The sequence below is a fragment of the Mobula birostris genome, chromosome 9 (assembly GCF_030028105.1).
Source record: "Mobula birostris isolate sMobBir1 chromosome 9, sMobBir1.hap1, whole genome shotgun sequence".
NCBI classification, from domain to species: domain Eukaryota; kingdom Metazoa; phylum Chordata; class Chondrichthyes; order Myliobatiformes; family Myliobatidae; genus Mobula; species Mobula birostris.
In genome coordinates this window covers 28,299,621-28,324,236 of record NC_092378.1, presented here as the reverse complement: position 1 = coordinate 28,324,236, position 24,616 = coordinate 28,299,621, and the positions used below count along the sequence as shown (strand labels likewise).

Below are 24,616 nucleotides of genomic sequence, written 5' to 3'. Positions count from 1 at the left end.
CATCGTTAATTGAGATGAGGCCCACTACAGCAGCATCATCTGCAAACTTGTAGATAAGGGGTTCCCAACCTCTTTTTGTGCCGTGGACCCCAGGTTGGGAACCCTTGTTGTAGATGGATTTAAAGCAGAATCTGGCCACATAGTCATGAGCATACAGGGGTTAGAGTAGTGGGCTGAGGAAACAACCTTATGAAGCACCATGACAGAGGTGACTTTACTTATCCTTACTGATTGCAATCTGTTGATCAGAAAGTCCAGGACCAGTTGAACAGGGAAGCATTGACTCCCACAGTCTGGAATTCTGAGATGACTTTGCTTGGAATAATAGTACTGGTGGGTGTAGTCCTCACCAGGTACGAACAAAAGGTACTGTGCAAACCACCCATTTGCCTTTTCTTTTAATAGATACTAATGAACCAGTGGTGAACTTTCAATATTTTCTGTGTCTGTTTCTGAAGATGCCTGGTTTTTGTTACGTATGCTTACATTATATAGTAACTAGAACTCAGAACATAAAGCAGTAAAGCATAGAACAGGCCCTTTTGCAAACCTTTTAACCAACTCCAAGATCAACTTCACCCTTACCTCCCACATAGCCCTCTAGTTTTCATTCATCCATGCACCTATCTATGAGACTCTTAAATGTCCCTAATGTATCTGCCTCTACCATCACGACTGGCAGAATCTTTCATGCTTTTACCATTCTCTGTGTCAAAAATTACCTCTGACATCCCTACCGTACTTTCCTATAATCACCTTGTATTGGCAATTGCTGTGTTAGGTAAAAGGCACTGGCTGTCCACTCTATCTGTGCCTTTTATCATCTTGTACTTCTCTATTAAGTCACCTCTCATTCTACCAGCTACCAGCTGTTCACACTTTAGAGTGCTGCAAATTCACTCTGAGATATCACTGATTCCTGCACCAAGGAGGCAACGTACCGTCTCAGAGTCACTTTCACATCCACAGACTCTCATGACCATTCCCCTGACTTTCGAATCACCTATCACCGCCCCTTTTCCCCCCTTCTCTTCTGAGTCACGAAGCCAAAGTCAGTGTCAGAGGCATGGTCACTGTGGTTTCCCCCGTTAGGTCATTTCCACACCCCCAACAGTATCCAAAGCATTATAGCTGTTATTGAGTGGAACAGCCACAGGGGTACTCTACACTGACTGTCTATTCCTTTTCCTTCTCTTGTCAGTCACCAAGCTACCTGCCTCCTGCAACTTAGGTGTGACTGCCTTCTTGTAGTTCCTGGCTATGGCCCATTCATTTGCCCGACAAATGCGTAGGCCATCCACTTCCAGCTCTAATTCCCTAACATGGCCTGAGAGGATGGACTTCTTATGGGTGTAGCTACTAGGGACACAAGAGGTCTCCATGACATCCCATATTATGATAGAGGAGCACACCACTGCCCTGGGTTCCATTCCCACTGCTCTACCTGTGCAATAGTAAATAAAGTGAAACTTACCAGAAGCTCACTTTAGCCTCTGTCTCTTCTCCCCTGAGCTACTTGAGCCAAGGCCTTAGTTCCCCATTCCAGACCTGGTCGTTCCCACAGTGGACACTCTGCTTAAAGGAGGGAGGGAGGGACCTCGAGAGGCCTGCGTCGGGCATTTTCATTCCTTACAAGGTGCAGATTGGAAGTCTGTGTGGGGCGCCAGTCCTTGCACAGACACTAGAGCAGTGCGTGGTTAAGTGCCTTGCTTAAATGTAAACTCCTTATTATAGGGCCTTGCCAATTGCCTTAAGTACTTATCCTGATGATTGTTATATTGTTAATATTGTTGGTGTAATTACATCCAGAGCTATAAATTTCCATGTTGGGTTCCACAAACACAACATATCATTCCACTCTGGCTAAAAACTCTGTTTATTAGGGGAATAACCTGATTAAGGAAGCCTCAGCATCACAGTGAATGAGTCACCATGAGAATATTTTAAACCCTCTAGGCAAACACTGAAATATTCAGCTGCTCATATGTTGAGACTTGATTATTATAGTAAGAAATGAAAGATTTTTAAAATAATTTAAAATTGAAGTAATGCATTTTAAATGCCTTCATCATTTATGATGTTTACATTTCCCCATTGTAAGATTTTATGTAAATGCACCCACATACACCTCCACCCAGCTTGTTCACATCTAGACAGAATAACTGACAGAATAATTGTGATTAAAAGTTGATTGATACTTTCTCCAGTGTTTTCCCTTAGCCATGATTCTGAAATGTCAGTTTCATTATTCAAAAAATGTAGTGATTTATAGAAATGCAGAATCTGTTCATATTTGATTTATATATATATTAATATTGTAATTATCTATGGGTATAAGAATAAATGTGCAATACATTGTAATTCTATATGCATTTTTTTGTAAATGATGTGCATATATATATTAGTCAGGATCCCGTTGGATACGGTGGAAGGTGCGGAGAATTATACGCTGGATGTGGAGGGTGGTCCAGGTGAGGACAAGAGGAACCGTATCCCTGGTAGGGTGGCAGGAGGATGGGATGAGAGCAGATGTATATGAAATGGAAGAAATGCAGTTGAGGTCAGTGTTGATGGAGATTATCCCTCCCCCTATCACCTTTTCTTTCTCCCTCCCATCCCCCTGCCTTTAAACACCACTGTCCATCTTTTTTTCTCCAGTCCTGCTAAAGGGTCTCGGCATGAAACATCAGCTGTAGTCTTTTCCACAGAAGCTCCCTGGCCTGCTGAGTTCCTCCAGCATTTTGTGTGTGTTGCTTTGGATTTCCAGCATCTGCAGATTTTCTCTTGTTTGTAGCTGGAACAAAATGTTGTTTTCTTTGTGAAAGTGCTTGAGTTAGGGATCAGCCCAGGGGCTGGCTGAATTTTATATTAATGCAAGGCTGAGATTCTACTGATGGTAAGTGAATATATTTAACTCAGCACTTTATTCTGCTGAAACTGAATTTGCTTTTTATTTAGATGATTTTGTAGCAAGTTCACCAATGTGAATAACAGACATGTAAAGGATACAGTGTACTGTACATGTGTCTGAAAGATTGCCCATGTTTTGTTGATGGTCTGCTGGTTGTTGGCCAACTTTTTGTTGGCTTATATATTCAGGATGCATCATTCTTTACGAAGTATCAGTTTCCACATGTACAGTGGTGACACTGAGCACTGCTTCATCAGCTGTCGGCTTGGCTCTTATCACAAAGTGTTCAGATTGCTTTTTTGGCATCCAATACTGAATGCGTTAAAATTCTTCAAACTGATTACAGGGGCAAACAAGTCTTTAGACCACACACAAAAAAAAATACACATTCCCTAACATCTGGCTCTATTCTGCAATCTGGCTTCTGTCAGAAACTGAGCCAGACCCCAAGATGAATTTCAAACCATATAACCTCACCATACCCATGGCTGCCACTCCAATAATATTGTTCGACTCTATAACTCTGTTCCCCTGCCAATCAAATGTATATGCCTTTGCTTCCCCATGAATTTTACTAATTTTGCACACCCTCCATTATTCAGCAGAGTGTAGAAGATACTGATGCCTGACCTAACTTGCACCAAATTGTAATCACTCAGCAAGCTTGGGCCTGCTGAACTGATGCATCCTGGTATAGTGATAGGAAGTGAAATAATTTACTAATTCTTACTTCTGTGTGCATACTCTTATTTGCATATCCCACTCGCTTTAACCTCTCCAACCATAAACGTGCAGCTTTAAGTTTCTCGGCATCCAAATCACCGAGGACCTCACGTGGTCTGTCCATACCGGCTGTGTGGTGAAAAAGGCACAACAGCGCCTCTTTCACCTCAGACGGTTGAGGAAGTTTGGTATGGGCCCCCAAGTCCTAAGAACTTTGTACAGGGGCACAATTGAGAGCACCCTGACTGGCTGCATCACTGCCTGGTATGGGAACTGTACTTCCCTCAATCGCAGGACTCTGCAGAGAGTGGTGCGGACAGCCCAACACATCTGTAGTTGTGAACTTCGCATGATTCAGGACATTTACAAGAACAGGTGTGTAAAAAGGGCCCGTATGATCATTGGGGACCCGAGACACCCCAACCACAATCTATTCCAGCTGCTACCATCTGGGAAACGGTACCGCAGCATTAAAGCCAGAACAAACAGGCTCTGGGACAGCTTCTTCCACCAGGCCATCAGACTGATTAACTCACGCTGATTTCAGTGTACTTGTTGCAATCAGTGAAGGAAGCATACCCAAGTGCTGGACACAGGCACGAAGATTGAGTTTGGATGCTTACACAGGCGTAAACACCGAACAGCAAACAGGAGAGACCTTGACACGGAGAGACGGAGTCTCATAGGTAAACGTTGAAACTAGAGCTAAACTTAGAACAAACGGTTCTAAGCAGTTGGGCAACGTAGTTATCTCACAGGAAAAAGACCAACGAACTGGAGACTAGTGGTTGTGATGCCGGGGTTCTTATACTGCAGTTCTTGATGGACACCAGGTGAGCTGTCCTCAAAGCGAATTAAAAGCAAATGGGAAATTAACAGTCGGAACCGTGGCAAAATCAAAGGAAAAAATCAAAAGAGCAAGGCAGGGAATTAACGATCGGAACAGTCTCGGCCTGAAACGTCGACTGCACCTCTTCCTACAGATGCCGCCTGGCCTGCTGCGTTCACCAGCAACTTTGATGTGTGTTACAGTATTTCTATGTTACGCTGACATACTTATATTTTTTATTTGAATGTGAAATTAGCCTTGAGTTTCAGGACTGCATACAATCCATCCCGTTGCTCTGAAGCTGATTAATCTTGACGGGTTATTAATGACCAAATTATAGCGGCTCCACTGCTTGAATGATGTTGGAGAAGAGGTGATTAACAGCACTGGACCAATTGTTCAATACTCGTCTCCGGGGCTCGGCTTAGTGCTCAAGGACTGCAGAATCATGTCCGAAACTCCATTTCGGCATCTGGGCAAAGTCGTTTAGGGAGAGCGGCGTGATGGTGTTAGTTGTGCGCTTTGGGATTGGGGTCATAGGAGGCGGAGAGGGGTGGTAGGGGTGCATGGCCCCCAGTGTGCAAAGAACCATCTGACCAAGATACAACATGCAAGTCATTCTTCACAGCTTTGAAGTTATTACTTTTAAAGTTTAAGTTGATACATGATTTATTGGATAGAATTGAAACGAATGGAAGAATTACCAGAATTTAAAACAAGACACTTCACCCTCCTAACGACTGCACACACTCTCGAGCTGCGGAAAGCTTCTGAAGTCAAAGATAGGGTTACTTTTAAAATGAGAACATAAACCACGAATGCTAATCAAGTTTAGAGGGAAAGAGAAGAGCGTTTTTAATGTTCCTATCTGTTCCGATGGCGTTCCATTACATGTCATTGCTTTAGTTTACGATATTTTTACTTTCATCAAATTGGGTTCGCATCGTGTGAGAAAGAACGGGAAAGATTAGTTCTGCCAGTCCGAAATATTGAACTGTATGTTGTCTCCAAATGCAATCAATTTATAGAATTACTGGGCAAGCCATTGATTCTTAAATGTTACTAATCAGTGGCTCGAAACTGAAACTCTGAACCAGCTGGAAAAGTTCTCTGCTCTTTTATTTACATAATCATACTTCCGAAAAATAACAGCAAACCTCACACAATTCTGCTCTATCTACCTGACCTGAAGACTGATGTCATCCTGAACACCCACGCAAAGCCACAATTAGATTCATTTTAACTTACTGAATTGTTATTTGGGACGTCAAGGTACTTTGATAATCTGCAATCAGAATCAGGTTTATTATCACCAGCATGTGTGGTGAAATTTGTTGAACATCCACGTGTCTTTAACAGCAAGTTAATAGAATGGGCATCATCAAAATGGTACTGAAACTGAGTTCTGGAATAGAGAGAGAGAAAACTAAAACCAAAAGCTTTATTGTGTGGTAAACTCATCATTTCTGTTTTGGTTGTGATAAGAAGATTAATCGTGTCCTTGTATAAGATCGCTTGCCTTTCGTCATCAGATACAAGCATCATTTGAAATAAGGAGCATTAGAAGGACATGCAGATGTATAAATTAATAAAGAAACATTTTTGTATGATTTTTCCCACTGCTCAATGGGGAACCAGTCAAGGATTTTATGCTAAAGCTATTGATTCTATGTGTGGACATATAGCCAAGTAAGGGATATACAATGACTTGAAAAACAAAACATTGTGCATCATGTCAAATCAAAGGAAAAATTCCAAAGCCTGTTAACAATTTACAAAAAAAGAACAACAAAATTGTGAGGCTGAAAATGTATTAATTCCCTTTGTAATTCCTACGCTAACTTTTCTCAGGTGCAATACCTTAGCAACTCGTCCAATTTGTTGGTGTAGAAAATTGGAGGATCACCCGTTTTCAATGAATTCATAAGAAGAAATACCACGTCTCTGTAAGGTCCAACAGTATGGTAGACTTTCAACAAAACAGCATTCAAAACAAGTCAGGGAGATGCTAATCTAGGGAAGGGTACAAGACCATCTGAAAGGCACTAAACATATCTCAGAGCTCAGTGCAGTCCTCATGAAAAGGTGAAAAAATATGAGACCACATCCACACTGTCTAGCTCAGGCCCTCCCTTTAAACCTAGTCATCAGAGAAGAACTGCATTTGCAAGAGAGGCTACTGTGACACCAACAGTCACTCTGAGTGAGCGGCAGGATTCTGTGACTGCAACTGGAGATGAAGTTCATGGCTCCACAATCTCTAAGGGCTTGCACTAAAAGGGTATTTATGAAAATGTGGCAAGGAAGAAGTCCTGGCTAAAAATAGCATATCCTTACCCATAAAGACTCAGCAAAGTGTCACTTAGAAGATACTATAAAGATGTGGAAGGAGTACTTGTGGTTGGATGAGACTAAAGTGGAACTTATTAGCCTCAGCACTAAGTGGTACATGTGGCATAAATTTAATGTTGTGCACCAGCCAGGTAACACTACCCCTACTATAAAGTTTGGTGGAGGTTACACCATGCTATGGGGATGCTTTTCAGCAGCAAGGACTGGAAATCTGGTCAGGGTTAATGGGAACTTGAAATTCAAAGAGATCCTGAATAAAAACCTGCTAGCATCTGCCAGAAACTTCAACTGGAGAAGTTGCTCATCTTTCAGCAGGACAATAACCCAAAGCACACAGCCAGAGCAACCTTGGAGTGGCTTCAAATGAAGACGACTGATGTCCTTGAGTGGCCCAGTCAGAGTCATGACCGTAACCCAATCAAACATCTTTGACAAGACCTCAAGTTTGCTGTCCACCATCGCTCCTCAAGAAACCTGCACAGCTTGAGGAATTTTGCAAGCAGGAATGGGTACCCATCTTGGGTACTAGCCTACAAAGTACCCAGGACATCTTCAGGGAGCGGTGTCTCAGAAAGGCAGCATCCATTATTAAGGACTTTCCGCACCCAGGGCATGCTCTTTTCTCAATGTTACCATCAGGTAGGAGGTACAGAAGCCTGAAGGCACAGACTCAGCGATTCAGGAACAGCTTCTTCCCCTCCGCCATCCAGTTCCTAAATGGACTTTGAATCATTGGACACTACCTCTCTTTTTAAAAAATATACACTATTTCTGCTTTTGCACATTTTTAAAATCTATTCAATATGTGTGTGCTAATTGATTTACTTATTTATTATTATTTTAACTGTATTTATCATTATTTTTCTCTGCTAGATTATGTATTACATTGAACTGCTGCTGCTAAGTTAACAAATTTCACATCACATGCTGGTGATAATAAACCTGATTCTGATTCTGAGAATTCTGATTCTGAAATCTTGCTCCATCACGTTATGCAAAATTATTAAAGACTTATCCAAAAAGACTACTGACTGTAATAGCTGCGGGAGGTGGTTCAACTAAATACAGAGCAAAGGCGGGTGAATACTTTTGAAGTGCTAAGATTTCAGTTTTTGATTTTTTAGTTTTCAATGCTTTACAATTTTTCCTGTGTGTGTGTGTGTGTGTGTGTGTGTGTGTGTGTGTGTGTGTGTGTGTGTGTGTGTGTGTCGGGGGGGGGGGGTGCTCTACTGCGCAAAGGAGCTTGTGATTCATAAATAAAAAATCTCACTTAAATTGATCAGAATTGCTGTTTGTAATGCTCATTTATGTGAACAAAGGTTTGGAGGCTGAATATTTCTACAAGTCACTGTATACTAAAACAAGTGTAAATATATACATAACCTGCACATAATATTACAATGACAGTTCATCTGTAGCTTGTACAGGTGCATTCAGGCTCATGGGTTATTATATCCAAAAGCAGACAAGACCAGGTCTGCATAGTTTGCATGTTGATATGCATTTATTGGCTGTCGCACCTCGGGTAAACCATGCATCCCGACAGTGGATTCATCCTGTCGCAATTGACAGCAGCGGTCGATGACAGTGTTAGAAAGACGCAATAGGCCCTTCCGAATTTCCTAAGGGAAGAGATCAAGTTCGTTTTGCCTATGCACCCGCCCGAGGATACAATCAAATCGCACTTTTTACCCTTATGTTTCACCCCTGCCATTTATCTGCAGGGTTTTCTGCTTTCACTTCGGATTTGCAGTATTATCTATCTTAGAGCGAGAGCCCGCACCACGGGAAGAAAGAGAAGGCAACTCTTCCGCCCTCTGTTAAAAAAACGCGGATAATGAGGAAAACTATTAAAATGCGCTGATTATTTAATAATACAGCCTGGAGACGTTGACGGGCGATCGTGGTGCATATTGATATATGCACATGCCGTTCGTTAAAACATATAAACATACAATGTGAAGCACTTCTTTAGAATACCAGGTAACCATTAGCTGATAGAGAATGAGCACAGTTTGCTAAATTAAAGTTGTATTCTCTTGGAAAATCAAATAAACTGCTGGAGGCGGGTGGGCTTTTCCTCGGGGTGCTTTTGAGATAAATTTCCTTTCATTGTCTAAGAATTCCAATTTTTTTTTGTTTTACCGGCACCCTGCTGCCTCATTGCTGTACATAACCCTACGCCGACGGTTGCAAAATACAAGCAAATGCAACAATCAGGCACTCATATTTATGCTCCATTTAATTTTATAATAATTGGAAGGAGCCATTTGAATCAAGTTTAGTGAGACCCATCAGGCAAACTAACTCCTGGATGACATCTTTGACTGCAATTAACACCAACTGAGGAATTAAATGAATTATTTTGAAACAATAAACTAATTGTTTATTAGTGTTCCTCAGTGCATGGTTTCTTTATACTGGGTTGGTAAAACTTTTTTGGTGAAAGATCAGAGCGAACGGAACAAAACAGTAAAAGGAAGGTTGGACTTTGGAACAACAACTTCATTTCTGTGAGTTCCCTGGAGAAAGTGCATGGACGCCCACGAGGCAACTAAAACAACTTAGTGATGGTCTGGTTTGGAAACTTTTTAAGTTGCTTATCCTCCTCTTCCCTGCAGATATTTAATAATCAATACATCATTACAATGCAAACATACAGCATAAACAAAACAGAGCCAAGTTCAATCCTTACAAAATTATCCACTAGCAGTGTATACAACCCTAGATAACATTGAAATTAACACTAAAATAATTTCTGGAAATACTCAGCAAACAGGCATCACCTGTGTGGGAGAGAAACATAGATGCCATTTCAAATGAATGTCTCAAAATAGTCATAATGGGTATGGAGGACTTTGGTCCTGGTGCAGGTGGATGGGAGTAGGCTGTTTAAATGGTTTAGCATAGCCTAGATGGGCTGAAGGGCCTATTTCTGTACTGTACTTTTCTATGATTCTATGACTCTACAGTGTTAGAAGATATAACAAGGTATTACATTAAGTTCAATTAAGCTCATTGGCTAAGTCTACCAGATCTGCACCTATCCACAGAGTTCCTGATAAATAGAAATCCATATTAGGCCTCTTTATAGACAGTGAGAACTGTCATAACCATGAACCAGAAATCCAAGATGTGCAGCTAAGGAACTGTACCCATCAAGTGTATCTGTCTAAAGGTTCAAAGCTAGTAACCTCCACTATAATGAACCTGTAAAATATTAAACAAAATTATTGTTTCATACTTTCTTTTAAAATCATGCCAGCATTTCTAATACTTCTGTAAGAAACAGGTTTTTAATAATTTCTCAGTTTAAGCCCATTTGGAGCTGTACTATGAGGAAAGGATTATTATGAATGTGTAGACTTCAAAACCAGTAAATACGATTCAGGTTGCTGTCCAGAGTGCCAGGAAGTGAATTATTCCAGTCTCGATTACTCGGTGGACACAAAGAAAGGTTGATGGATGTCCTTGCAAAAATGCAACCACCCCAATATCAAATAACATCTAAAGCTTATTTAATCATTTTAACAAGTAAGTCCATCTTAAATTTTAGAGTCTTTGTACAGCTTGAGAAATCCAAAAGATCTCTGATACATGAGCATACAAGGTGGAGAAGCATAGAAGCCATGTAAAAACGGTGGCAGAAGTACACTGCCTCACCCACATGCCCTGTCAGGACCATCTGCCCATCTGAGGAAGAGCCTACTCTTCCTCGCATTGGCCTCATCAGTTACCTCAAAACCTACAAAACCTCTCGATGACAAGGGACTATCTGAAAAGGAGTGGAGTGATCTAGCCTCAGAGAATACTTTGCCACTGAATTAACTTATATGTCTTTAGCAATCATCACTGTCAAAGCTCAATTTACAAAGTCTAGCATTTTCAGGTTTTATTCTTAATTTTATATCTTTTGAGACCAAACCTCCAAGGCTGATATTTTAAATTTGGGTGAGGTTGTAGTGTGGTCATTGCTGTGTACATACATCTATTGATGCTTCTGGACACACCTTCAGTGATGTTCCTGGAATCGTCGGGTGTTTCGGGTATTTCAACATCATACACCCTCCTCCAGGTGACCCAGCCGGGGCTGATCAGACCCCAGCTTGTGTCCAGATGGCTAGCTACTTATGACTCCATGTATAAGTTATACATGTTGACACTGTTATACATAGCTCCTGATGTTTCTTCCCACTGGAGTAAATGTAAACCAATCAAGAAATGTAAAATGGACTATTAACTCAAAACCACCTATTTTATAATATTATGCCAAGCTAATGAAATAACGTTCTGGGAGACATTCAAAGGACACTAAATATTTGCTTATGTCAGTTGTCCTTGATTAATGCTCCTTACAATATAATATTAATGGAGGGCAAGATGTCCCATCCAGATTGCTGTCCAGTTCTTGCTCCCTCTTCTGGTGCATGGGGAGCTGAGCAAAGTGGCATCTACTGTAAACTAACGGTGAGAATGAAAAGAAACTGTCAATGCTGAAAATCCAAAACAGAAATAGAAACACTGGAATGTTGTCTCTGCTCCTCTTCCCACAGAGGCCGTCCAAACTGCTGAGCATTTCCAGCATTTCCCATTTTTGTTGCCAACCTAAAGTTGCATTGTTGCTTCTCAGGTTAGAACAAAATTAGGCTGAAAGATTCACTTCTGAGCCATAGGGATCCCAAAACTCTGCATTTCCAATTAAATAGCTTGATATTTCACTGATTTTCAATTTGATTTCATCAGTATATTAATGCCAATTTTATATGCAGCAATTTATAAAGAACACCCAAGAAAATAACACAGAGCACAGAACAGTACAGCAGAGGAACAGGCCCTCTGGTTCATCATGCCTGTATAAACTGTAATGGCAATCTAACTAATCCCATCTCCCAGCACATGGTCTGTATTTCCCTATGCCCTGACTGTCCAAATGCCACTTAAATATTACTTTTGTATCTGCTTCTGCCACCTTCTAGCATGCTCTTAGTGCAAAAACATCTTGCCCAGTACACCTCTTTTAAATAATCCCTCACTCGTCTTAAAGCTATGTCCTCTAATATTTGAGATTTCCACCCTGAGAAAAAGACACTGGATATCTACCTTATCTACACCTTTCATAATTCTATATATTTCTGTCAGGTCTCTCCTCAGACACTGTCACACTCCAGAGAAAACAATCCAAGATTGTCCAGCCTCTCTTTATAGCTGATTAACTCCAATCCAGGCAATATCCTGGTGAAGCTCTTCTGCACCCTCTCCGAAGCCCCACATCCTTCCTGCAATGTAATGGCCAGAATAAAAACAATACTTCAAATACTTTAAACACAATACTCTAAAGCTTTATACAGATACAACGTTATTTTTAATCTTCAATGAATTGTTTATTGAAGAGCTCCCTAGTAGGATAAGATGGACTTTTACGTACAAAATCTACCTTGTTATGATCTTTCATCTTATTGCCTTCCACACTCCTTATCCTGCAGTCATCTACATTGTTCTACCTTGTACTATTTCAATGTTCTGTGTAATGAACTGATCTGTGTGAACAGTAAGTAGGACTGTTTTTCATTGTACCTCAGTACATGTGACAATAATAAATCAGTTCCATTTCCAATTCCAGGCCCTAATCGATGAAGACAGGCATTCTATATGCCTTCATTACCAACCTATCCACTTGTGTTGCTGCTTTTAGGGATCTATAAATTTCAACCAAATATCTCTCTGCATATCAGTGTTCCAAAGGATCCTGCCATTTACTTTATACTTTTCTCTTGAGTTTGATGCCACAAAATACGTCAACTCTCCCTTGCCCGGATTAAACTCCTTCTGCCATTTTTCCACCCAAATTTCCAAATTATCTATATCCTGTTATGTGTCTCTTGACAATCTTCCTCATTACCTGCAACTCCACCATTTTTCATGTCTTCATCATCACCAATATGTTCATCAATATGATTTTAGTAAGTATTACAATGTAAAATTATATACATATTGAAAACAACAAAGGTCCCAGTGCTGATCCTCATACAACACTGCTGATTACAGACCCAGTCAGAGAAACATCCCTCAACTACCTCCATGACCAAACCACCTCACTGTGGATCCCCATCTGTCTTGATCTCCTGAACCTGAAGAAAACCATAGAAGGAAGTAGGAGATGCAGTAGATTATCTGGTCCTTCAGGTCAGCTCTGCTATAATCATGCCTTAGGCCTTAATTCCTCTACCATGCATGTTAGACATTGCTCTCAATTCCCTAAATATTTAACAATGGTGCAACTCCAGTTTAAACACATCCAGTGGTCCAGATTACATAATCCTCTTGTCAGATTGCTGGCAGGTGGTAAGAGTGGGCTCCCTCACCACTGCCCCTCTGACCCTCAACACAGGATGAGGGTTTGTGTACTAAGGGCCATGTACTAAGCCCCCTCCTTTACTCTCTGTATACCCATGACTGTGGCACCACCCACAGCTCCAATCTGTTAATTAAATTTGCTGACGACACTACACTGATTGGCCTAATCTCAAATAATAACGAGGTGGCCTACAGAGAAGAAGGCATCACCCTGACACAGTGGTGTCAAGAAAACAACTTCTCCCTCAGTGTGGCAAAAACAAAGGAGCTGGTTGTGGACTACAGGAGGAACGGAGACAGGCTAACCCCTATTGACAGGGATATCGAGGAGCAGGTAGGGAAACAGATCTTGGAAAGGTGTAATAATAACAGAGTTGTCGTGATGGGAGATTTTAATTTCCCAAATATCGAATGGCATCTCCCTAGAGCAAGGAGTTTAGATGGGGCGGAGTTTGTTAGGTGTGTTCGGGAAGGTTTCTTAACACATATGTGGATAAGTCTACAAGAGGAGAGACTGTACTTGATTTGGTATTGGGAAATGAACCTGGTCAAGTGTCAGATCTCTCATTGGCAGAGCATTTTGGAGATCGTGATCATAATTCCATCTCCTTTACAATAGCATTGGAGAGAGATAAAATAGACAAGTTAGAAAATCATTTAATAGGAGTAAGGAGAATTATGAGGCTATCAGGCAGGAAATTGGAAGCTTAAATTGGAAACATGTTCTCAGGGAAAAGTACGGAAGAAATGTGGCAAACGTTCAGGGGATAATTGTGTAGAGTTCTGCATAGGTACATTCCAATGAGACAGGGAAGTTATGATAGGGTACAGGAACTGTGGTGTACAAAGGCTGTAATAAATCTAGTCAAGAGGAAAAGAAAAGCTTACAAAAGGTTCAGAGAGCTACGTAATGTTAGAGATTTAGAAGATTATAAGGCTAACAGGAAGGAGCTTAAAAAGGAAATTAGGAGAGCCAGAAGGGGCCATGAGAAGGCCTTGGCAGGCAGGATTAAGGAAAACCCCAAGGCATTCTACAAGTATGTGAAGAGCAAGAGGATAAGATGTGAAAGAATAGGATCTATCAAGTGTGACAGTGGGAAAGTGTGTATGGAACCAGAGGAAATAGCAGAGGCACTTAATGAATACTTCAGTATTCACTATGGAAAAGGATCTTGGTGATTGTAGTGATGACTTGCAGCGGACTGAAAAGCTTGAGCATGTAGATATTAAGAAAGAGGATGTGCTGGAGCTTTTGGAAAGCATCAAGTTGGATAAGTCACAGGGACCGGATGAGATGTACCCCAGGCTACTGTGGGAGGTGAGGGAGGAGATTGCTGAGCCTCTGGTGATGGATCTTTGAATCATCAATGGGGATGGGAGAGGTTCCGGAGGATTGGAGGGTTGTGGATGTTGTTTCTTTATTCAAGAAAGGGAGTAGAGATAGCCCAGGAAATTATAGACCAGTGAGTCTTACTTCAGTGTTTGGTTAGTTGTTGGAGAAGATCCTGAGAGGCAGGATTTATGAACTTTTGGAGAGGTATAATATGATTAGGAGTAGTCAGCATGGCTTTGTTAAAAGCAGGTCATGCCTTACGAGCCTGATTATGAGCTGCTACTTTGTGGTAACCGGAATCTCCGGAGCAGAAGGTCCCGAAATCCTTGGCTTTGCGTGTTTCAGTGGCCGGGGCAAGGTCGAAGGCACTCGGCAGACGATGGCGCTCGGGAAGCTGTATCAGAGGGGCTGATCGGAAGCTCGAAGTTTTCGGACAGATGGACTCAGGGTCGGCTGTGGTTGGCTGCTTCCAAGGCATCAGCAAGTTGACGGTGCCTGGAGGTTTATGACAGGGAGTTTCTCCCTTTTTCCGCCTGCTATCGGGGACTCCGGAGTAGATCGACTCGGGGACTTTTGAGACTTTATTTACCATGCCCATGGTTTGTCCTTCATCAAATTATGGTATTGCTTTGCACTGCTGTAACTATGTGTTATAATTATGTAGTTCTGTCAGTGTTAGTCTTTGGTTTGTCCTGTTTTCTGTGATATCACTCCGCAGAAACATTGTATCATTTCTTAATGCATGTATGCATTTCTAAATGACAATAAAAGAGGACTGAATGTTCTCATAATCTAATTTTTTGAGGATGAAACTAAACACATTGATGAAGGCAGAGCAGTAGATGTAGTGTATATGGATTTCAGCAAGGCATTTGGTAAGGTACCCCATGCAAGGCTTATTGAGAAAGTAAGGAGGCATGGGATCCAAGGGGACATTGCTTTGTGGATCCAGAACTGGCTTGCCCACAGAAGGCAAAGAGTGGTTGTAGACGGATCATATTCTGCATGGAGGTCGGTGACCAGTGGTGTGCCTCAGGGATCTGTTCTGGGACCTTAACTCTTCCTGATTTTTATAAATGACCTGGATGAGGAAGTGGAGGGATGGGTTAGTAAGTTTGCTGATGACACAAAGGTTGGAAGTGTTGTGGATAGTGTGGAGGGCTGTCAGAGGTTACAGCAGGACATTGATACGATTGCAAAACTGGGCTGAGAAGTGGCAGATGGAGTTCAACCCAGATAAGTGTGAAGTGGTTCATTTTGGTAGGTCAAATGTGATGGCAGAATATAGTATTAATGGTAAGACTCTTGGCAGTGTGGAAGATCAGGTGGATCTTGGGGTCCAAGTCCATAGGACGCTCAAAGCGACTGTGCAGGTTGACTCTGTGGTTTAGAAGGCATACGATGTATTGGGCTTCATTAATCATGGAATTGAATTTAGGAGCTGAGAGGTAATGTTGCAGCTATACAGGACCCTGGTCAGACCCCACTTGGAGTACTGTGCTCAGTTCTGGTCGCCTCACTACAGGAAGAATGTGGAAGCCATAGAAAGGGTGCAGAGGAGATTTACAAGTATGTTGCCTGGATTGGGGAGCATGCCTTATGAAAACTGGTTGCGTGAACTCGGCCTTTTCTCCTTGGAGTGATGAAGGATGAGAGGTGACCTTATAGAGGTGTATAAGATGATGAGAGGCATTGATCGTGTGGATAGTCAGAGGCTTTTTTCCAGGGCTGAAATGGTTGCCACAAGAAGACATAGGTTTAAGGTGCTGGGGAGTTGGTACAGTGGAGATGTCAGGGGTAAGTTTTTTACTCAGAGAGTGGTGAGTGCGTGGAATGGGCTGCTGACAACAGTGGTGGAGGCAGATACGATAGGGTCTTTTAAGAGACTTTTGGATAGGTATGAGGAGCTTAGAAAAATAGAGGGCTGTGGGTAACCCTAGGTAATTTCTAAGGTAAGGACATGATCGGCACAACATTGAGGGCCGAAGGGCCTGTATTGTGCTGTAGGTTTTCTACGTTTCTGTTTCTATTCCGGGAAACAGTACCGCAGCATAAAAGCCAGTACCGACAGGCTCCAGGACAGCTTCTTCCATCAGGCCATCAGACTGCTTAATTCATGCTGATGCAACTGTATTTCTATATTATGTTGACAATCCTGTTGCACATAATATTTACTGTAAATTACTATAAACTGCACATTGCACATTTAGACAGTGATGTAACGTAAAGATTTTTACACCTCAGGTCTATGAAGGATGTAAGTAATAAAGTCAATTCAATTCAATTCGCAAGGGCAACTTGGGATGGGCAATAAATGCTGGCATAGCTGGCAATGCCCATGTCCCATTAGTGAAAAAATTATAAATAAATAAATAAACCTTCTGGTTCTGATACCATGTTAAACTGTAGTCTCTGCTTACTGTTCCTGGTTCAAAATACCTTCATAGCTGCAGCTCAGCAGCATATTTTAACTAAATAGCTGCTCAGGAATAAGGAATATGCTTCCGTCCTTGGATTGTGATGGTGAGCCACAGAGAGTTACACAGTGATACAGCACAGAAGCAAGCCCTTTGACCCAAGAAGAGCATACCGACCATCAGCCACACATTTACAATCCTCATAAACTCATACCATTTTATGCTGTCTGCTTTCCCATCAACCTACACATTAGGAACAATGTACAATGATCAATTAACCTATTAACTGCAGACATTTGGGGTATGGAAAGAAACCAGAGCACTTGAAGTCAAAGAGAAAATGTCCAAAATTATATTGAAAGTCAGGATTCTAATATTAATTGAAATATTAATGTAATGCAATCCTGTGATAGTAAAGGACCCCTCCCATAACATCAGTATCATAAATTTTGTGCATCTTCCCTCTAAAATGTGAGCGGTGATATGATACATAATGACTTCTACACACTCCACCTTTCACATTTCCCTCACCTGTGAATCCTCATCCTCTGTCTGTCACCAACTCCTGAATATAGCTCAAAGTTCAAAGTAAATTTATTATCAAAGTACATAAATGTCACCATATACAACCCTGAGATTTTCTTGTGGGAATGCTCAATAAATCCATAATAAAATAATGACCATAGCAGAAGCAATGAAAGGCCACACCGAGTGGGTGTTAAACCAATGTGCAAAAGGCAAGAAGCTGTGCAAATACAAGAATAAAGAAATAATTATAATATATATATATATATATACAAGCAAAAAATATCGAGCACATGAGATGAAGAGTCCTTGAAAGTGAGTCCATAGGTTGTGTGAACATTTTAGTAATAGGTAAGTGAAGTTGAGAGAAGTTATCCCCTTTGGTTCAAGAGCCTGATGGTTGAGGAGTAAATAATTGCTCCTGAACCCAGCGATGTGAGTCCTGAGACTCTTGTGCCACCTTCCTGACAGCAGGAGCCAAAAGAGAGCATGACCTGGGTGGTGGGGGTCCTGATGATGGATTCTGCTTTCCTGCATGTAGATGTGCTCAGTGGTGGGGAAGGCTTTACCTGGGGTGTAATGGGCCCTATCCACTACTTTTGGTAGGATTTTCCATTCAAGGATATTGGTGTTTCCATACCAGGCTGTGATGCAGCCTGTCAATATACTCTCTGCCGCACATCTACACAAGTTTGTCACTTATCTTCTTCCTAGACTGCCACCTTGAGTTGCTTGTTCATATTCATTACTCCTAGTCTTCATTCTTGTTGCTTGCTTCAGAACTTCTAAGGTATTGACGCTCCATAGTCAACTCCAGTCATACTTCTACTCATATTCACCCCTATTCACTCCCCCTACAACCCTCAGTATCACCTCATTCTACAAAACAACTTCATTTCATACTCTTTACATATTCACATTTTACTTAGCATTCCACAGCAACCTTCCAATTTTCCTGATCATTACTTCCATTTCTATACATCCTCCAACCTTACTCTCACAGCCAAAGTAGTACTCTGCTTTCCAAATGTTCCTCTAATCTTCTCCATTCTCTACGTATCCTCAGTCTGACTCTGCTCTCTAACCCTTCACTCCCTCCCTGCGACAGAAACCATTACTCCTGCTCCATTTTCCATACATCCTCACTCCTAGTCCATTCAGCCTCACTCCTATGCACTCTCCACCCCTTCACTCTCATCTCTCTCAACATACCCTCAATCCTCTTTCACTCACCACACACTCTCTCCTAGTCCACACCCCATACATCCCCACTTTCACACCTTCTCCACAAAACCCCTATCCCTACCCTCTTGTCCAATCACTCTCACTTCAATACCATTCCCACATTGCCATCCATACATTAAACGACTCTCTACACTCAGTCCTATTCTTTCCTTGACATTACTCAATTCCACACCAGTCCTGTCTATTCTTTATATCTTCTTTCACCCCTGCACACACCCTAACGCATTCTTCTTGCCATATATCTTCATCCCACTGTCTGCTTCCTTTAACTCATCCCTGGTGATTCACACCTTCCACCTGTTCGATGCATCCTTTGCCTTCCATTTCCTCACTCCTATCTTATTCTGCATGGATCGCTGACTCCCAACTCTTTCTCATCATTGACAGCCTCAGAACCCTCTTCCCCTGTTACCTCATCTACTCTTCACACATCTTTCACTCCCTTGCCACAAAACACCTTGACTACTAATAGGAACGCTTTCTAGAGACCCTCATTTCTCCCTGCGTTCTACCCAAGCTCATTCCCACCCCACTCTTAATCTTTTCTCCCTTCAATTTCAATCAACTTCTGAACTTTCCAGCCACGTATTCCCACCCCTGTCTTCACACACCCCATTTATTCTACAAAATTCGCCCGACAGCACACATCACCCCTCCTCGGCTTCCAGTCCCTCACGTTCTCTGACTCATTGCTCCATTTAACCAGAGTGGGACGGTGGGTTAACATTTTCAGTTCGGTAGTTTGGTTAATGCTTTAACCCTATCGCACAGTCGAACTAATGCTTTAACCCCATCAGCTCCCGCCGATGTTTATCCCGGGGACTCAGATAGAATCCTCGTGGAAGCAACAATATGAAAGCCCTGTTCCCCGGAGATTGCTTCCCTTATTCGTGTAACAGCATCAAAAGGAAGATATTTCCGGATAATCTTTATATTTTTGGCTGCGACATAGCCGTAGTTTATAAAAACCTGGGGTTAGTAACCTCTTTGAGTTGATAACAACCTTATCTCAGTTCCTTGGCAGGATCTCAGGCTGGTGCTGGGAAGTAGCAATGGGGGAGTAGAAGGAGAGGCGGTGAAGGGGAGAGGAGGTGAGGGGTGGCTTTCTTGATACGGTTTATTCTCTTGTAGATCCGTCTTCAAATTCCTACGGAAGTTGAGCATAGCGGCACCCCGTCGTGTTCCTTCCATCCAGACACGTCCATGACCAGGAGGCGAGTCATCACTCCCAAGTTTTTGTCAATGGGCACTAAATGCAGCGCACGCACACACACACACACACACACACACACACACACACACACCTACTGGTCAGCAGTCCTGTTGAAAATTGTTGCGCCTATTCAGAATTCCCTCCAGCAGCTGGAACTGCCAGCTCTGTGTGGAGGTGGACATTGACATTTGCAGCCTGAAGTTCGTCGTGTACTCTGTGGAATAATGTAGTATTTTGACCAACATAACTGTTCGCACAACCGAACTAATGAACCTCGTGGGAGGGAACTCCGGGGGTATCAGCGTCGTCGACTAAAACGCCGGCCTAAAATATTCAATATTTTAAAATAAATCAAAGTATTTAAGCATTCTATAATGTCTAAAGTGAAGCAGACCTAAGAAATATCAGCAAGGTCTTCTCCGCTCCCGCTCTAACAATAGTATTGTTGGTTAGAAACATTACTGAACAGTGTGGTCTGTTGCGCTTCCAAACCTGCACGGGGGTTTAAAACGGAGCCTCGTGTCTCTGCAGAGAGAAAATCTTAAACTGCTTTCTGATGAATGCCCGCATATGAGTCGAGTAGATGGGTGTGAGAGGGCGTGGGGGATACGGGGCCGATAAGCGACTGAAGCGGGCTGATATTTTGTTACATAAACGAACTATTAATGGAACCGTTCTGGCACTTTGAAGTGCCATTGCCAAGTGTAAGCGGCTGGAGCTATCGAGCTCTTCCGTGGGAAGTTACATTGGATTCCGCCAGAAATGGGGAAACCTACCCTTGGGCAAATCGACGTCATTCTGCAAAATCTATCATCACAGATGTAGTTTCCCGGTGCTGAGGCTTGCGGGGGTTTTCGGGATATATGCATTATTGATTTACCGTCATGCATAATGCAGCATAAATCAAGAATCAGAGAGAACATAATATCCGCCCCCTCCATTGTTTCTCAGGAAGAAAGCAAACATGCCCGGAGACTCTGCATTTAACCCTTTGAGTTTACACCTCGGCCAAGACTGGTCCAGATGTTGTGGTGTGTGTGTGTGTGTGTGTGTGTGTGTGTGTGTGTGTGTGTGTGTGTGTGTGTGTTCCAACCTCCCAATGATTTAATGATTTATCAGGAAAATTGTCAAGATCGAAAATTATATTATTCCCCTTATTCCACCAAAACCACCCCATCTAAAAAAAACTCATTTACGCTTCACAAGAGGTCATTTGTTTCAAAAGAAATGGCATGCAATACTTTGCTCCGTGCTAATTAGTTTATACTCGTACCTATTGTAACGATCCTGTTGCGGTCTTAGGCATTGCCCCAGGCGTTCTTGATTCCAAAACTGAAATATCTATTTTCGCGGTACTGTATAATAAAAGAGAGTTACAAGGTGAAATAGCGTTGTTACTATATTAAGTCTGAGCCGTAGCAGCCTTTTAACAATCGCAATGGCTTCAACCCTGTCTGCTGGTCAGAAAGAACAAAGAATAGCGCGCTCGCCTACTGCAAGCCAGAAGTGATAAGAACGCTTATTCAATATAAATGGGTACCACATTAGATAGACAGCTCTGAGGTGCCCGCTCTACCATTTCAGCATCTCTTCGCACTAGATAAGCGCTGCCCTGCTGTAAATCACTACCAGCTCCGAAGGGGCTGCTATCTGTCAAGTGCAGATGATGAATAATGCCGTGTCGGTTTCAGTATTGCCTACACAAAGCGCCTCTGCCTACCCATCCAATAAGTCACTTAAGGAGTTTGGTATGCACAATTACACGCCTTCGGCGAAGATACTTGTGCACTTAATGGCTATTAAGACCTCTTTTTCGGGATAGCGCGAGTTGTAGGACTGAGACTAGAGTAATAGATGTGCCAGTTTGGGAGGACAGCCAGGGTTTCGCCAGAAGTGTAGAATCACAGAGATTTGAGTTGATATGTGAAGATTGAAAATATCGAGATCTGCGGCGTCAAAACCATTTAAACCGAATTTAGGCAACTAATGTTCATATTGATACCACAAACATCATTATACCCGCTGCCTTTGTCATCGAGCGTTCGCATTATTTCAGAGACGGCAGGTCTACAGGATCTTTCAATCCTAATAATCCACGTTTTTGACCTCAGCCACTACAGTAGAAGGGCCGAGCTGCGTTTCGCTTTCTAATCGCTCTCCATCAATAGAGAGACCCAGGAACAGCTCGTGTCTCACCAATACGAAGTAAGATATACGCAGACATAAATCGAACGTGTGGTTTTGCAACTCATCATTTGGAATCGTTAGCAATGTACAAGATTTTGAGAAGCAAACCGCACCGAACACAATTAGATAATGACTATTCGCGAATTGTATTCAGTTAGCTCTTTACCTGAAATCCGGCTTGTGAATTTGAGTTCAGACAGCGATATTCGCAGATCCAGCACTCGAGCCCTCTTTGACTCGGCACTCTTGGACTGGTCCGGCGTCAGTTAAAAGTGTCAATGCCCATCCTTCTCTTTCATACCTTCCAGTAGTCTCTGTAGGCGAGGCGATTGACAAAACAGTTTGGAAACGTCAAAACGCGCTGAAAGTAGATAGCTGATAGGAGCTGTCTGCTACATAGCTGCGAACGCTTTGGGGCAAAAGAAAGCCTTAACTGAAGATACTCTGACAACTGTGGTGTCTTCCTGTAACGGACAGGAGGTCAATAAGGAGCAAAGTGCCGCTTGGACCATCTCTCGTTTCGGATGGAAGAAAATAAGGGAGTTGCACTGAGAAATTAGAGCACTGCGACAAGGAACATTCCCTGCAAAATACTGATTGTCGCTAACATGGTGCAACTGTTCAAACATTACTGTCCATGCTGTCACAAATATCTCGGCGCTTTAAGTATTCACCATAGTAATAAACCCCGAGCCGCTGACTCGGGTGAAAGCTTTAGCTTTACACAACAGAACCGAATGAACTAATTTGGCAGCTACTCTACACAAGGCATTACAATCCCTTTATATGGCGAAGCATTTAAAAGTGTGACGTGCGTCCGACGCCGCCAATAAAATAAACAGTTGCACCTGATTTGGTGCAACATTGCAACATCTCTAGGATCGACCTCTTATCAGCAGTTTTCACATTACTGCAGAATTCGGTCCTACTGCTTTTTAAAATAACTTTTGAAGTCTGATGTCAATAAAATTCTAGAGCTAAGGGCACAGCAGGTCAAGGATAACAAACGACCATCTGATCGAATGATTTATCCAAGTACCTTAACTCAGTGCCGCTTTATAATTTGCGGAGCCGATCTCGCAAGAAGTTGTATTGCAATAATGATCAGATCATCATCCGAAACCCAACACCACACTTCGTATAACCGCTGTCTGATTGGCTTAAAGTGACCAAGTAGTAGTTAGAATCCTGGCAATGAATTCGCTATAATCATTCGGCTAGAAGATTTATTTTCATTCAGTTTTTTAAATATACCTGTTGTAAATTGCTTCAGGTGATTACCTATAGCGCTTTCTTTCTTCAGGCCAGAGATCGCAAAATGCTGGAAGCTGACGGGAATTTTAAATATGCAGTGCCTGAAACTGACTGAACCCTGATAAGTGGGATCGATACAGTAGTACACAATCCATTAAACGATAATCATCTCTGCTGAGCGTAAAGAATGGTATTGTAGGGGGTGGGGAATGGAAGATCGCGGTCAGTGAAGAGGAGTAGGGAAGTTGTAGGGGTAAGTATGAGTCCGGGAGCTCAGCTATCCTGTGAACTTAAATATAGTATTTACCTTTCAGAGAACAAGTCCACAATCTCTTCGCCCCAGCTTGCAACGCACAGAGATTGGCCGAAACGCTTCACATCTGGAGTGAGAGTGCTTGTATTTATTTGTCCAAATACCTTTAGCTGCTGTTGGCTGCCCATAGCGAATAAAATCCCAGAGATTCTGCAAATGAAAAGCTTGGTTCTGTCATAATCTTCTAGTCTGTGGTAATGAGTCCTCATGCATTCCAGCACTATCTCCGGATCAACTAATAGTCCCTCCACTGCTTTACAGAAGGAAGGCCAATCTTCCCCCGCCCCACAGCACAGTCCCCAGCCCCAACTCCAGGATCCCAGATATTTCCATCGGGGTTTTATTCTCGAGGATTGCTTTTCTTTAATGATGTTCTCATCTGGCTCTGAGAATTGGTAAATTCCACTGCATAATAAACTAAGTTATACTTTGCAATGCTTGTAGGTGCATTATGGCCCTGACTTCGCCCCTTCCTTTCCAGTCCTGAAGAAGGGTTTCGGACCGAAACATCGACTGTTTACTCTTTGCCTGGCCTGCAGAGTTCCTCCAGCATTGTGTGTGTGTGTGTGTGTGTGTGTGTGTGTGTGTATATATATATATATATATATATATATATATATATATATATATATATATACCTCTCCTTAAGCCCATGCTTTAACACCCGGGGAAGGGAAACATATTGTGCCCATCTACCCATAAAGTATAAGATCAAATTATTCGTCCGTAATTTTATACTGATACCTCCGGCATGTCACTTCTCTGCTTCCTTTGTTCCAGGAAAACAGATCCAGTCTATCCAATCTCTCCTTATGACTCAAACGAGACAGCATCACCATGAACCTTCAAAATGCCATCTCCAGCTAATTCACAGCTTTTCTGTAGTATGCTCCAAGTGCAACCTAACCAGATTTTGTTGAACTGTAAAAGAACGCTCGAATTCTTATATTCAGTACCTGG

General features: G+C 42.2%; 1 protein-coding gene across 1 annotated transcript in view; it reads right to left on the bottom strand.

Moving 5' to 3' along the window:
• LOC140202615 (muscarinic acetylcholine receptor M2-like) overlaps positions 1-22,556 on the bottom strand; it is a 74,448-nt gene extending 51,892 nt beyond the window's left edge. Inside the window, exons 1-2 of the mRNA XM_072267673.1 lie at positions 22,256-22,556; positions 21,176-21,257 (exon numbers count right to left, since the gene is read on the bottom strand). The gene's annotated coding sequence lies outside the window, so the exon portion shown is untranslated. The remainder of the gene's footprint in view (positions 1-21,175; positions 21,258-22,255) is intronic.
• Between the last annotated feature and the right edge of the window lie 2,060 nt (positions 22,557-24,616).